At 42.7% G+C, this 12550-nt stretch overlaps 1 non-coding gene across 1 annotated transcript; it reads left to right on the top strand.

Moving 5' to 3' along the window:
* Window positions 1-3716: 3716 nt before the first annotated feature.
* On the top strand, window positions 3717-3822 carry LOC117129417. Its single transcript, XR_004453066.1, has one exon. It is a non-coding gene; the product is annotated as a small nucleolar RNA R71 (small nucleolar RNA).
* Window positions 3823-12550: the final 8728 nt, after the last annotated feature.

The following is a 12550-nucleotide window of genomic DNA, read 5'->3' as shown; positions in this document are numbered from 1 at the left end:
GATTACACTGCTAGGACTCGGTACCATACCCTCTCGCGCTTACGACCTCTACCCCGATCTCGTCCGCCAGTTCATGGCCACTGTCTAGGTCATCTACAGGACTTCCGCTGCGAGGGTAGCGGGAGATGGCACCTTGAACTTCTTCGCCAGAGTGACACACTATAGGATCAGTATCTCCGATCTCTGCCGCATCTACGCTTTCGATGAGAGCATCGCCTCTTACACGGTCCCACCTTTCTCACACATTGAGGAATTCTGAGAAATCGTCGGCACAGGAGTTTGGGACACGAATAAGGCCGTGCTATCAGACATCCGCCATCCTGCACTTTGCTACTTCCTACGGCTCCTTGCAAACACACTTGTTTGCAAGATGGAGCCCAACAAGGTCAGGATAAAGGAGCTCACACTACTTTTCTGTGCAGTGAACGGCGTGGTGGATTCGGTTGAGTTGGACGAGGATGGCGAGGTAAGCCCGCCGAACCTCGGAGCTGTCTTTGCCGCGCATTTGGTGGAGCTGAAGAAGAAGCCTTTCACCAGCAAGGGCAAGAACAAGAAGGAGACAGTTGGGAGTCTTCTGGCCCCGATTTTTCAGTATCTCGGCATCCACCTCGACTCTCGCTCTGCCGACCGCGACCACGCCTTCCTCGACGAGCAGCACTTGATGCACTCGCTATGGCTCGAGGAAGGGAAGCTCTGGCGCCTCAGGATCCACGACGAGCATCGCCTTCTACCCCTACCAGATAGGAGGATCACTGACTTCGGCAACAACGTGGAGCAGCTTCGATGCATGCCAGACGAGGCATTCCTCCGCAACCCGCAGAACATGTCACGCCGACCTCCCAGCATTCGTCGTACCAGAGCTCGGGACGCACAGGCACCTCCTCTCCCCGACTTCCCGAACATCCCGGACATCCCTATGCAGGATCAGGGAGACTTTCAGAGGTTCGTGGTGGACGCTCTTTAGGCCATCTGGGCTAGAGTGTCTTGTCGGAGCAGGAGAGCCACAGGAGCGCAGGCACCAGCACTAGCAGCTCGCAGGGACCCATCCCCAGAGGACGATGAGGCGACTGATGAGGACACCGACTAGTCTTCCCATTTCTATCTTTTCTCCTCTTATTATGAACTTGTTTATTTATTTTCTGAACTTGTAGGATTTATGTTCTTAAACTTATATTTTATGTTTGAGGATGCTTATTATTTCTTATGCTTGATTGTCTAACAGAGCTAACATTTGGCAAGGAACATCGAGTTTGACTCCAAGCACATGCGAACATATCTGTGCTTCACCATCGATCGATATGGAGAGGATTCGATCGATTCTAAGCGAGTAACATCGATCGATATAGAGAGGATTACATCGATCGATGTGCAGTACGGATATGTACTTCATTTTTAGTCTAACATTCTCAAAAATCTAACTTGATTTTAACCTACCCTTGGACACTTTGCACCGAGTCGGTGCAATTTAAGTCTGGGGGAGGTAGTTACTAACACCAATTTCTCAAGTTTTTGTCAAAAAATCTTTTCAAAAATAATTTTATTGAGTCAAGAAGGGGATTATGAACTAATGATTTCTACTTGAATGTCTAACCACTTTCTAGCACCATTCTAGACTTACTGACTGCATATAATACCATAGATGCTAAAGTGGATCAACCAGTCAACTATGCACACTTGCTAGCTTGTTAGAAAGAACTGAAACTAACCTCCAACACTAACCTGACTTCACTGCTTATTTTGGGGCTTGGTATACATGGGATCGGATTTTTCAGACAAGTCTGGAAGGTAACGTCTGGTTTAGATTATTTATCATATTTTCTCTCTCTAAATTTCGACCCTAGATTAGTTAAAAAAAAAGGATCTATTGTTTAATTAGGATGAGTCTGAACAGGACTTGGTGGCTAAAACCATTAAGGCTTGATTCATAAAGACTCAAATAAAAGAGTTCGAAACAGGACTTGGAGGCGGCAATCTTCAAAGCTCGCTTTCGCAAAGAACTCTTGGATATAGGTCAAAAAGAAGTGAACAGAACTTGGTGGCAACCACCATTAAGTTTTGATTTATGGAAGCCTGTCCAATCTTGGTCACTGATCCTGCAATGGAAGCAGACTTTGACCCAAGAGAGAAATTTAGAGAGAGAGAAACTAGAAACTAACTTTTACCTGCAGCTCCAGATACTTGTCTGAAATCCTTGCATCCTGTGATCGATACTTCCAAGGTAAAGCCTACACTTTTTACATTAAGAAATGAGGTTGGTTGAGGAGATTGATAATAAGATTAGTTAAGATTGTTGGCTAGATGATTATGGCTGCTAAGCTATGATATTGCATAATGTATATCTGTAAGAAAGAACCTTAGATGTGGAATGCAATATTATAAACGGGACTCTCTTGTTGGGCATATCGATGGTTGCTCCAACAGTAGCCATGAATGTCCTTCCAAATATCAAAGGCATCTCATGATCCTTGTTCATCTCAACAACTTAAAACTCAGCAGGAACAATGCATTCCCCTACTTGAACATGAAGGCTGCGGATGGTTCCATATGGGACTGCTATGGAAGAGTTTGCAAAGGTCAGGGTCAGCTGAGAACGCTCAACATCAGCAATACCCAAATCGTCTACAATAGCCTTTGAGACGAGATTCACACAAGAACCAGAGTCACAAAGAGCATCCTTGAAGGTTGTTCCTACGATGGAACATGGGAAAACAAACTTTCCAGGATCATCAACCTTAGGCAATACCTTCAGTGCTGGTGTAGACAGCGCTTTGGTATAGAGGACCTTGATCTCCTCTTGAGTCTTTCTACAGTTTTTAAAGAACTGGAGCAATGGGCGAATCTGCAGAGCATCTTCGAATGCAAGTTCTTTAGGAAGCCTTCTCACCATCTTGTTAAAACCTATCAGCTGCTCTTCACTAATGGGATCCATCAGATGTCTAGGTGGAATTGGATAGGGAACCTTGGGAACATAGACCCGAGATGGTGGAGTCTCAGCAGGTACGCTAGGACCAGTCACTCCAGAGCTAGCAGACTGTTCTGTGTTCTCTTCTGCGCCTAGAACAGTCTTAGCGAATGGCTGCTCTACTACATTACAGTGCTCAGTCCTAGGATTTTTATCAGTTCTTCCAGGGAGCGTCTCTTGTTGCCTCTTGACACTCTCAACTGTTTGAGCAAGCTGAACATAGATTTTTCTTATGTGGATCGCAAGAGTGTCATACTTGTTATTCAGCTCAGTGAACATGTTGCCCATCCTGGTGTCAATTTCCGTGGTTACCTGGTTCAACACCTTGGCCTGAACCTGCTGACCCTGCAACAGCTGTTGCATCATCATACCCAGACCCTTCAGCTCATCTGGTTGACTGTTCCTGTTAGCTGGAACAGCTTGCTGATTGCTCTGCGGTTGTCGCTTGTTCTGGTTCTGAATCTGCCCGGCTGTAGCTTGCTCCATGTTGAAGACGTGCCCTTGGTTGTTTTTCAGTAGCTGATCAACCTTGGCAGTCAGCTCATCTATTTTCTGGGTGTCGGAACTGTTCCCTTTCTTGGAGCAATCAATCTCCTCTTTCTTATTAGCTGAGCTAGCAGCCATGTTCTCAATCAGCTTAAACGCTCCATCAGTGGTTTGAGTCATGAAGTCTCCATTGCTCGCAGAGTTTAGAGTACCTTGGTATTTCCAGTCCACTCCATCATAGAAAATGTCCAGGAGGTAATCGTCATCAAATCCATGGTGAGGACATTCTCTGCGATAGTCATTGAAGCGCTCCATGCGTCGCAGAAAGGCTCATCAGTGAGCTGTCTGAAGGAGGTGATCTTGTTCCTCAATGCAGTTGTTCTCGCCTTAGAGTAGAAATGGCTGAGGAACGCTGATCGGACCTGTTCCCATGAAATGAGAGAGCCAGTAGGGAGATAGTTCAACCACCGTGCAGCTTTTCCATCAAGAGAGAATGGGAATAACATGCACCTGATATAATCTGGTGGAACACCATTCGGGCGAGTGAAACTGCAGACTTTTTCGAAGCTCTCAATATGCTCCATTGGAATTTCTGTAGAGAGACCAGAGAATAACTTTCTCTGTACTAGACCGATCAAAGCAGGCTTGATCTCGAAGTCCTGCCTGGTACAGGGTGGAGGAACAATGGCAGAGCGCGTAGTAGGAATGTTACGCGGAAGGTTTCTCTGCCCGATTGGAACAGTCTGCGCCTGTTGTTCCTGCCGCGCGAGAGTAGCCTGTTCAGCAGCATCTTGCTGAGCTTGGATGGTCTGCTGCATTTGTTGCATCTGCTGCTGCATGAGTGCCATAGCCGCAGCGAGATCATCCTGATTGGCGTGATCACCCATAGTGGTGTCGGTTTGCCTTGGCTGTTGACAATTTGTTCTTTCTAACCTTGCTAGCTCCTGGTTGGTAAATGTAACTAACTCTCCTTGTGCGTTTCTCCGAGTATGTCTACTGGTCATGCACATGGAACATTAGCTGCAACAAAAAGGATAAGGCAAGTTAGAGGTCTTAGACTAAATAAATAACCGAAAAATAAAGGTAAAAAGATGGTCCCCGGCAACGGCGCCAATTTGATATTACGTGTATACGCACAACAAATAACCTAATTTGCACACTACCACAATCGAATGGTATGTCGATGTAGCACTTTAGGATCGAATCCACAGAGACCAATTGTTACACTTTATTTCTATAGGATCAATATTAAGCTAAAACAATATGGGGATTTTAAGATTGAGGTATTATAACAGAAAATAAAAGACTAGTTAAAAAGTTTTCAGATGATTAAAAGAGCTAGGTTCAGAGTGATTCATTGGGATACTTAGGATCGTGAACTACACAAATATTCAGGAAAACAATACGAGCCAATCTAGAACTTGAACAACAAGAATAGATAAACCCACTGTCGTGGTGTCTACCAATTTATCAAGCAATCCTAATGCATAAACTGTCATTTGGATCAGAGAATGATGACAAGCATTAAGTTCAGATTCAATTGGTACACGATTCGCCTTAACATCAGCTTTCGTTGGCTAAGGACAAATCGCCTATCTATGCTATTTCCAGTAACCTAAAACACTTTTGATGAATAGATTAAACTTGTGATCAGATGCTAAATGGTCAGTTTAACATAAGCAATAAGCATAACAATAGACAGAGATATCAAAGAATAACAATCCTATTTGTGTCTAGCTCATTGATCTATGATCCTTAACACCCTAAACCTAACAAGCGACTACTCAGACATGGACAAAGAAATCACAGAGACAAAGACTGAATAAAACATCATGCAATTCAATAGAATAAGAATAGGGTTCAGGATAATCTTCTCTATGACGAGAGAGATGGAGCCTTCTCCCTTTACAATAAGAAAATCCTCAAATTCTAAAGTCTCTAATGGTTTCTTGTGTCTAGAATAGCGTAGTCTGATAAAGAGAAACAGAAAATATGATATATCGCATGTTTTCGATGCTCTTCCGTGACTCGCTTGGTACAACGGAAACTGAAAGAAATGCTTTGGTGATTGAAGATTTCTCGTAGAAAATTTTAAACGAAACTTGCTTTCTAAAGCCGGAAAGGGATTCAATACTTTGGCTAATCGTCGAATTTCAGTTAGATATTGGTATAGGTTTTCTGTACGCATGATTGCGACAAGAAATGATGTATAGTCTTTGAGATTATGTTCATGATCGTCTGGATATGTTCCTAGCGTTTAGACGAATTTTAGATTGTCGTTTGCATGTTTGGGACGATTTGCTTTGACGAAATCGTTTTCTTGACGATTTGCAAAAGTTTTTTAAGTTTGGGAGTACACGAGTATAGTATACGTACCTACTCCCCCCCCCCCCCTTTTTACGAAAGAAAACGGTTGAACCGATACTTTGAAGTGTTGTGTACGTTTCTTCTTCTGAGGTTTGGAATGATCGATAATCCGGGACGATTTAAAGAGGACGCTTGGACTGTGATTTGGTTGTTTCCACGTTGACGACTTGGAATATGTCGGTTCCGAGAAAATTACTAGAAACGAATCGGTTTTAAGACGACGTTCATGTCTTTAGTTTTTTCCTCTCTTTAGGAAGCGAGCTTGATATGCGTGGCGATCATTTCTCGATTTTTGGAGAGTTTCGTTCTCTCGAAGATGCAGTTTTGTCTCTTCTCAGTTTTGCTTGCTCATTTCCCATTCCTCTTCTCGTGTATGTTCGCCATTTTCGATATTGGTGTTTATCCTTTGAAACTTGACATTTATCTTTTGAACTTGACTGTTATCTTCTCCTTAGATACAATGTAAATTTTAATAAAAAGGTTCAACGTAATCGTATAGTTGAGGCGACTAAGGTGTTAAGTTAACTGTTGCCGTTTTATACGATTAATCTGAATCCATGCGAGAAAACAAGTCTTTGCGGGTTTTTTTTTATCGTAAAGTTTCAATGGTAACTCTAATCGAGATGAAACAAGGGACGTTTCGATCGAGATTTGAAGGAGAGCACAAAGATGGAGGTAAGGGAGAGTAGGAGCAAGCTAAGGAGTTTACACGAGTCTTACTTGTTTTCGTCGTAAAATCTCAATGGAAACTCCGATTGAGACGAAACGAAAAGCGTTTCGATGAGGATTCAAAAGAGAACGCAAAGGAGGACCTTACTGAGGCTTACCAGGTCGCTATGTAGCGAGTGAAGCCCTGACAGGTCGCTACGTATCGAGTAGAAGCAAGCCAAGAAGAGTCCTACTTGTTTTCATCGTAAAATCTCAACGGAAACTCCGATTGAGACGAAACGAAAAGCGTTTCGATGAAGATTCAAAAGAGAACGCAAAGGAGGACCTTTCTGAGGCTTACCAGGTCGCTATCTAGCGAGTGGAGGCCTGACAGGTCGCTACGTAGCGAGTAGAAGCAAGCCAAGAAGAGTCCTACTTGTTTTCGTCGTAAAATCTCAACAGAAACTCCGATTGAGACGAAATAAAAACCGTTTCGATGAGGATTCAAAAGAGAACGCATAGGAGGACCCTTTTGAGGCCTGACAGGTTGCTACGTAGCGAGTGGAGAGTTCGTTTGAGCTAGGTCGCTACGTAGCGACCGAGCTGTGTGCGTGCTCGGTCGCTACGTAGCGACCGAGCTGTGTCATCAATTTGTTGCGCTTCTTTTTTCCGCGGTTAACCAAGGGGTTTTCTGCAGTTTTCGGGAGAACAAGTTTTACCCTTCCGAAATGTTTTCGGAAAACGTGTTTTGGTAAAACACTTACACATTGAGATCCCTTTTGTTCGGTAATGAGCCAAACTTACGGGGTTTGATAAGATTTATCGTTTCCCTTTATGTTTAGAAAGAGAAATTGCGAGCTCGTTTCATTGCACTTCCTGTGGCGAAAAGTCGCAGCAAGGTTTTCAATTTTCCCAAGAACTGTGGCGTTTGCATAGGCGTTGGCCATAGGCGCAGTGGCGGCTGGGGCTGTCTTACCAGCGTTATTGCAAACTGCGATTTTGACTTTCATATTTCCTGACATTGTTTTGATCAAGTGTTTTATGGCTGAGAATAAGATTGACCGTACCCCCCCTCCTTCTAGCTCCAAACTGTGGGAACCGAAATTTGCACTGTCGATTTCGTTTAAATTAGGAAAGTAGGAGAACCCTAGTTTCCCAGAGGTCCTGGATACCTGCTAATACCACACGCTAAGCAATTAGAACACGAGATAACAACGATAAAGTATAAAAATCATAAAAAGAAAGCAAAGAGAAGTCTTATTCCGAATTTGCGTACGAGCGTTTACAACAAGGTATAAGCCTGGGCTCGAGAGCTTTCGGCGAGATTCCTAGTTCTAGCAACCCTAAGACGGCTAAGCGTAATTGAGTCGCAGCTCGAAATAACAAAAATGGAAAGTTGCCTAATTGCTCTAAGTGCTAAGTTTGCTGTGAAAAAGTCTCTCCTCATGCCTCTCGCCTAGGACTCCTTATATACTCGCTCCTAGGTCGGTTTACGCTTTTCCCCTTCTACCCTTAAGCCGTCAAAGCCTAAAAATGGAGATATTCCATTTTTGCCGATCATCGTAATTATCTTCAAAATTTCGTATTTATCTGCAGAAACTTGATATTTATCTTTCCTTGCGAACCAAGCGTAAACCGTCCCACGGTTTACGGGCTGGTGGTTAAGAAATCGTAAGGTGGGCTTCGAGTCATGTCTTAGGTCCCTTTGGGCCGTCTTTCGACTTGAAGCGTTTATTACGCTTCTTTTGATAAAAACGAACTTTCCGCGGTTTTTATCGTAAAGTTTGATTGATGACTTCGAATGGTGGAAAACATGAAATGGGTTCGCTACGGTCTTCGGGAGACAGCATCGAAGGGTAGACGAGAATGCATGGATTCGTGTCGTATCGACGTTTTGGAAGAGCTCAGTTGCTACATAGCGACCGAACGGAACGCACGCTCGGTCGCTACGTAGCGACCGAGCGGGACGGATGCTCGGTCGCTACGTAGCGACCGAACGTCCGAGCTTGGTCGCTACATAGCGACCGAGCTTGGTCGCTTCGCATTGACCGGGCAGTGTGCATGTGCGGTAGTAGCGTAGTGACTGAGCTTGGTGTGTCCGTGTTCTGATCGTCACATTAGAACCTATCCGTGGCTGGCTTAGATACGTTTCTGTTGCCTTGGGACAGCTTGTGTTTAGTGGTTCGATTGACATTTGAACAAGATTTTACCGTATGGCTCTTCGTAAAGATTTCTTTACGAAGATTATTTTTCTTAAAAACGGTCATGCCGATTTTTACGGACTTTCAGACATTGATTCCGTCGTGACCGATTTTGACCCCAACAAATGCCCTGATAGCTCGTTTCTCCCATTTCGGCAGATGTTATGCGATTGTGGTATGCTGGAATTTCCTTTTACCAGGGATATGTTATTATGGGTGGGTAAGAGAGCTCGATGAACTATTGCTCGATGCCGCCTTGATAGATCTGTTGGAAATGAGGATTGGCAAGAAAATTTTCATCATTCTACTGTTAAATATATTAGGTTATGGGGCTCGGATCATCGTCCGATCCTTGCATATATTCTCACAAAACCAATAAGGAACGCGAAGAAGTTCAAATTTGATCAAAGGTAGCTGGATAATGAGGAACTACAACAAGTAATTCTTGATGGATGGAAATCACCAGATCTTCCTCCAGGTGCAAGTATTATGGAGCATATTTTGAGCTGCCGTGAAGCGTTGGGCGAGTGGAGGAGACTGCACAATTTGAATTCAGCAAAACAAGTGGAGGAACTCAAAGAAAAGGTGGAAGGCATGTACTCGAATGATGATGCTACAACCGAGAACATAGCAGAAGCATTAAAGGAACTATCTGATGCTCTTAAGGTAGAAGAGATGTTCTGAAAGCTAAAAAAGTAGAGTATTCTGGCTAAGAGAAGGCGACAGAAACACAAAGTTTTTCCATGCATTGACAAAGCAAAGGAGAGCACAAAATAAGATCACACAACTTTTATATGAAAATGAGAATATTGTGGAAGATGAGGAAGGACTTGTAGCCATTACTATTAGCTATTTTAGGCAAATTTTTGAATCCTCAAATCCAGAAGATATAGATGAAGCGCTGTCTGAGGTATCCCCGACGATTATGGAGTTCATTAATGATGATCTTACAGCCCTGGTCACTAAATGGGAAGTCAAATTAGCTCTCTTTGCTATACACTCAAAGAAGGCTTCTGGCCCAGATGGGATGACAGTTCTCTTCTATCAGAAATTATGGGATATTGTGAAAGATAATTTAATTCGTATGGCTAATCAATTCCTTTTACATGGGGAGATGGCGGATGGTTTGAATGACACAAATATATGTCTCATTCCAAAGACAACTAGACCTAATGAGATGTCTCAAATCCGTCCCATTAGTTTGTGTAACGTCAGTTATATGATAATCTCTATGCCAGAGATTAAGGAAATTTCTACCTGATAGAATTTCCGAAACCCAGTCAGCCTTTGTTGCTGGAAGGCAAATTTCAGATAACATTATGATCCCTCAAGAAATGTTCCATGTCCTGAGAACTAAACCAAGTGGAAGAAACAAGAGGATGACCACTAAGACGGACATGAGTAAAGCGTATGACAGAATGGAATTGTGACAACTCGCCCCGTGGGAACTACATGCCCGTTGGCCCAAGTTCACAGCCCTGCAGGGCACCGACCCCAACCCCTCCATTATGAGTTATCTCTGACTCTATAATTAGGTTGTTGGTGCACTTGGCATTACTCGAACCCAAGACCTCACCCTTTAACGCTCCGACTGCCCACGGCTAGTGGGCCACCCACGCCGGCTCTCTCGGCCTGCGGGCCCTCTGACAGGCGGTGCGTTAATTTTTCCAAAGGTTCAAAATCATTGTTTACTGACCATGCAATCACCACCCGACCTTTCCCCATGTTTTGGCTCCATCCTTCCACTACTCTAGTTCAAGCACGCTTAACTTTGGAGTTCTAAACGGATGTGTGACGGAAAAGGTAAATCAACTTTGGTGACATAGGTAGCCAAATCAATTCTCTTAAACCTTTCCATATATCATAACTCGGGATGTTACAGGAATGGTCATTCATTGAAGCAATCATGCGTAAAATAGGCTTTTCTGAAATCTGGATTACTTGGATTATAAGATTCCTTACTTCGGTCAAATACAAGGTTCTCATGAATGGGCAACCAAGGACAAACATTGTCTCGGAGAGAGGTCTACGTCAAGGAGATCCTTTGTCTCCATTCATCTTTATTCAATGCACGGAAGCGCTCGTTAGATTTCTTAATCATGCAGAGAACCAATGGAAGATAACATGGATGCGTGTTACACGCGCGTGTCCTTCGGTGTCCCACCTTCTCTTTGCTGATGATAGCCTATTTTTCTGAATGCAGAGCCCCGTGAATATGAAGAAATGATGAATGTAGTCAGGAGATATGGAAAAGCATCGGGCCAATGCATTAATTTTGATAAATCCTCTTTACTCTTTGGTAAAAGGATCAACGCATATGATAGACAACATATTAAAGATACTCTTGGAATTCATAATGAAAGAGAAATGGGAACCTATCTGGGAATTCCGGAAGATATTAATGGCTCAAAATGTAAGCTTTTTGCATTTCTGAAATATAAGCTAATGCACAGGGTAAATGGATGGACAGAGAGATGGCTATCGAAAGGAGGAAAGGAAGTCTTGATCAAATCTATTTTGCTAGCCCTCCCGACATATGTTATGTACATGTTTCCTGCTCCCTTTGGAGATATGTGAAAACCTAGTAAGTGCCATTGCACAATTTTGGTACTTCAAACCCCCCCCCCCGGGAAGAGATGAATTCATTGGGCAAAGTGGGAAAAGGTCTGCTTACCAGGGGAGGAGGGTGGGATTGATTTCCGTATGATCCACGAGTTTAACCTTGCTTTATTAGCAAAACAACTATGAAGGTTGGTTCAATTCCCTGATTCGTAGGTATGATATTACTCAAATTACCCTAAGGAGTGAATTACTCTCTCAAATATGAGATTCAGATGTAGTACTTAGGGATCGAATCCACAGAGACTCTAGTATTACACAATAGATTTATAATATTTGAATTAAGGCTAGATTAAATGATTTATTGGTTTTAAAGCAGTAAATGAATTGGTGAGCAAAATAATTGCTCGTTGTTAACAGTTGGGAGAATAGCTAGATTCAGGAATGTTCTCATGTATGATAGGTAATACTTAAAGTTGGGTCTTTAGGGGTTTATTGATATTAGTTGTTCTTGAATTAAAACTAAGATATAATCTTTTTGATTGTCTAATCTGGATCTCGGATTTTAACTCTCGTATGTTAATCACGAGAAAGTGTTGATCGATAATTCGTTATAATTATCGATTAATACACCTTTCAAAATATCGATCGACAGGGCTATCGCTGCGTCGATCGAGACTTCTTCCAGAAAGCTTTACGGACAAGTTTGATTTATATTCTCTATTCACTAGACCAACTGTCATCTGTATCTAGTCAGTTAGATCATACTAGCTAATTTCAGGTATTGAGTCAAGCAATGACTTGATCTGAATTAATCCTAAGATCTAAGTTTAAAAGGTGATTAATCCTAAACTTAGCTTTAAGAACAACTAGATGAAGAACTATATTTCTAAACACCCTAACAATTGTTTGTGTCAGTAATAGATTTATCAACCTATTGAGAAACTTAAACCTAACAGCAAGGACTCCTCAAGACATATTCATGAAACACATAGTCAAGCAATGACTTGATCTGAATTAATCCTAAGATCTAAGTTTAAAAGGTGATTAATTCAATTTTTGGTGCTTTTTCGGGTTCCCAATTTCTAGAGGGGATGATTGTCGATCGACAGTGGCCTTTAAATATCGATCGACGTTGATTTCCGAATAGTCCTCCTCTGTCATCGACATTTGCTATTTCTACACTTGCGTCCATCAATCGCGCGTATTCATCAGCTCTGATGTCGATGCTAAATGTTTCCTCTTCGGTAGATGTGAGCACTTTTTTCAGGGGATCATCTGAGCATAGGTCTATGAAGGATTCTTCAGCCAACTCAGAGATATCGTC

The sequence above is a fragment of the Brassica rapa genome, chromosome A10, assembly GCF_000309985.2.
Source record: "Brassica rapa cultivar Chiifu-401-42 chromosome A10, CAAS_Brap_v3.01, whole genome shotgun sequence".
Taxonomy (NCBI): Eukaryota; Viridiplantae; Streptophyta; class Magnoliopsida; order Brassicales; family Brassicaceae; genus Brassica; species Brassica rapa.
This window is presented reverse-complemented; position numbering and strand designations above follow the sequence as displayed.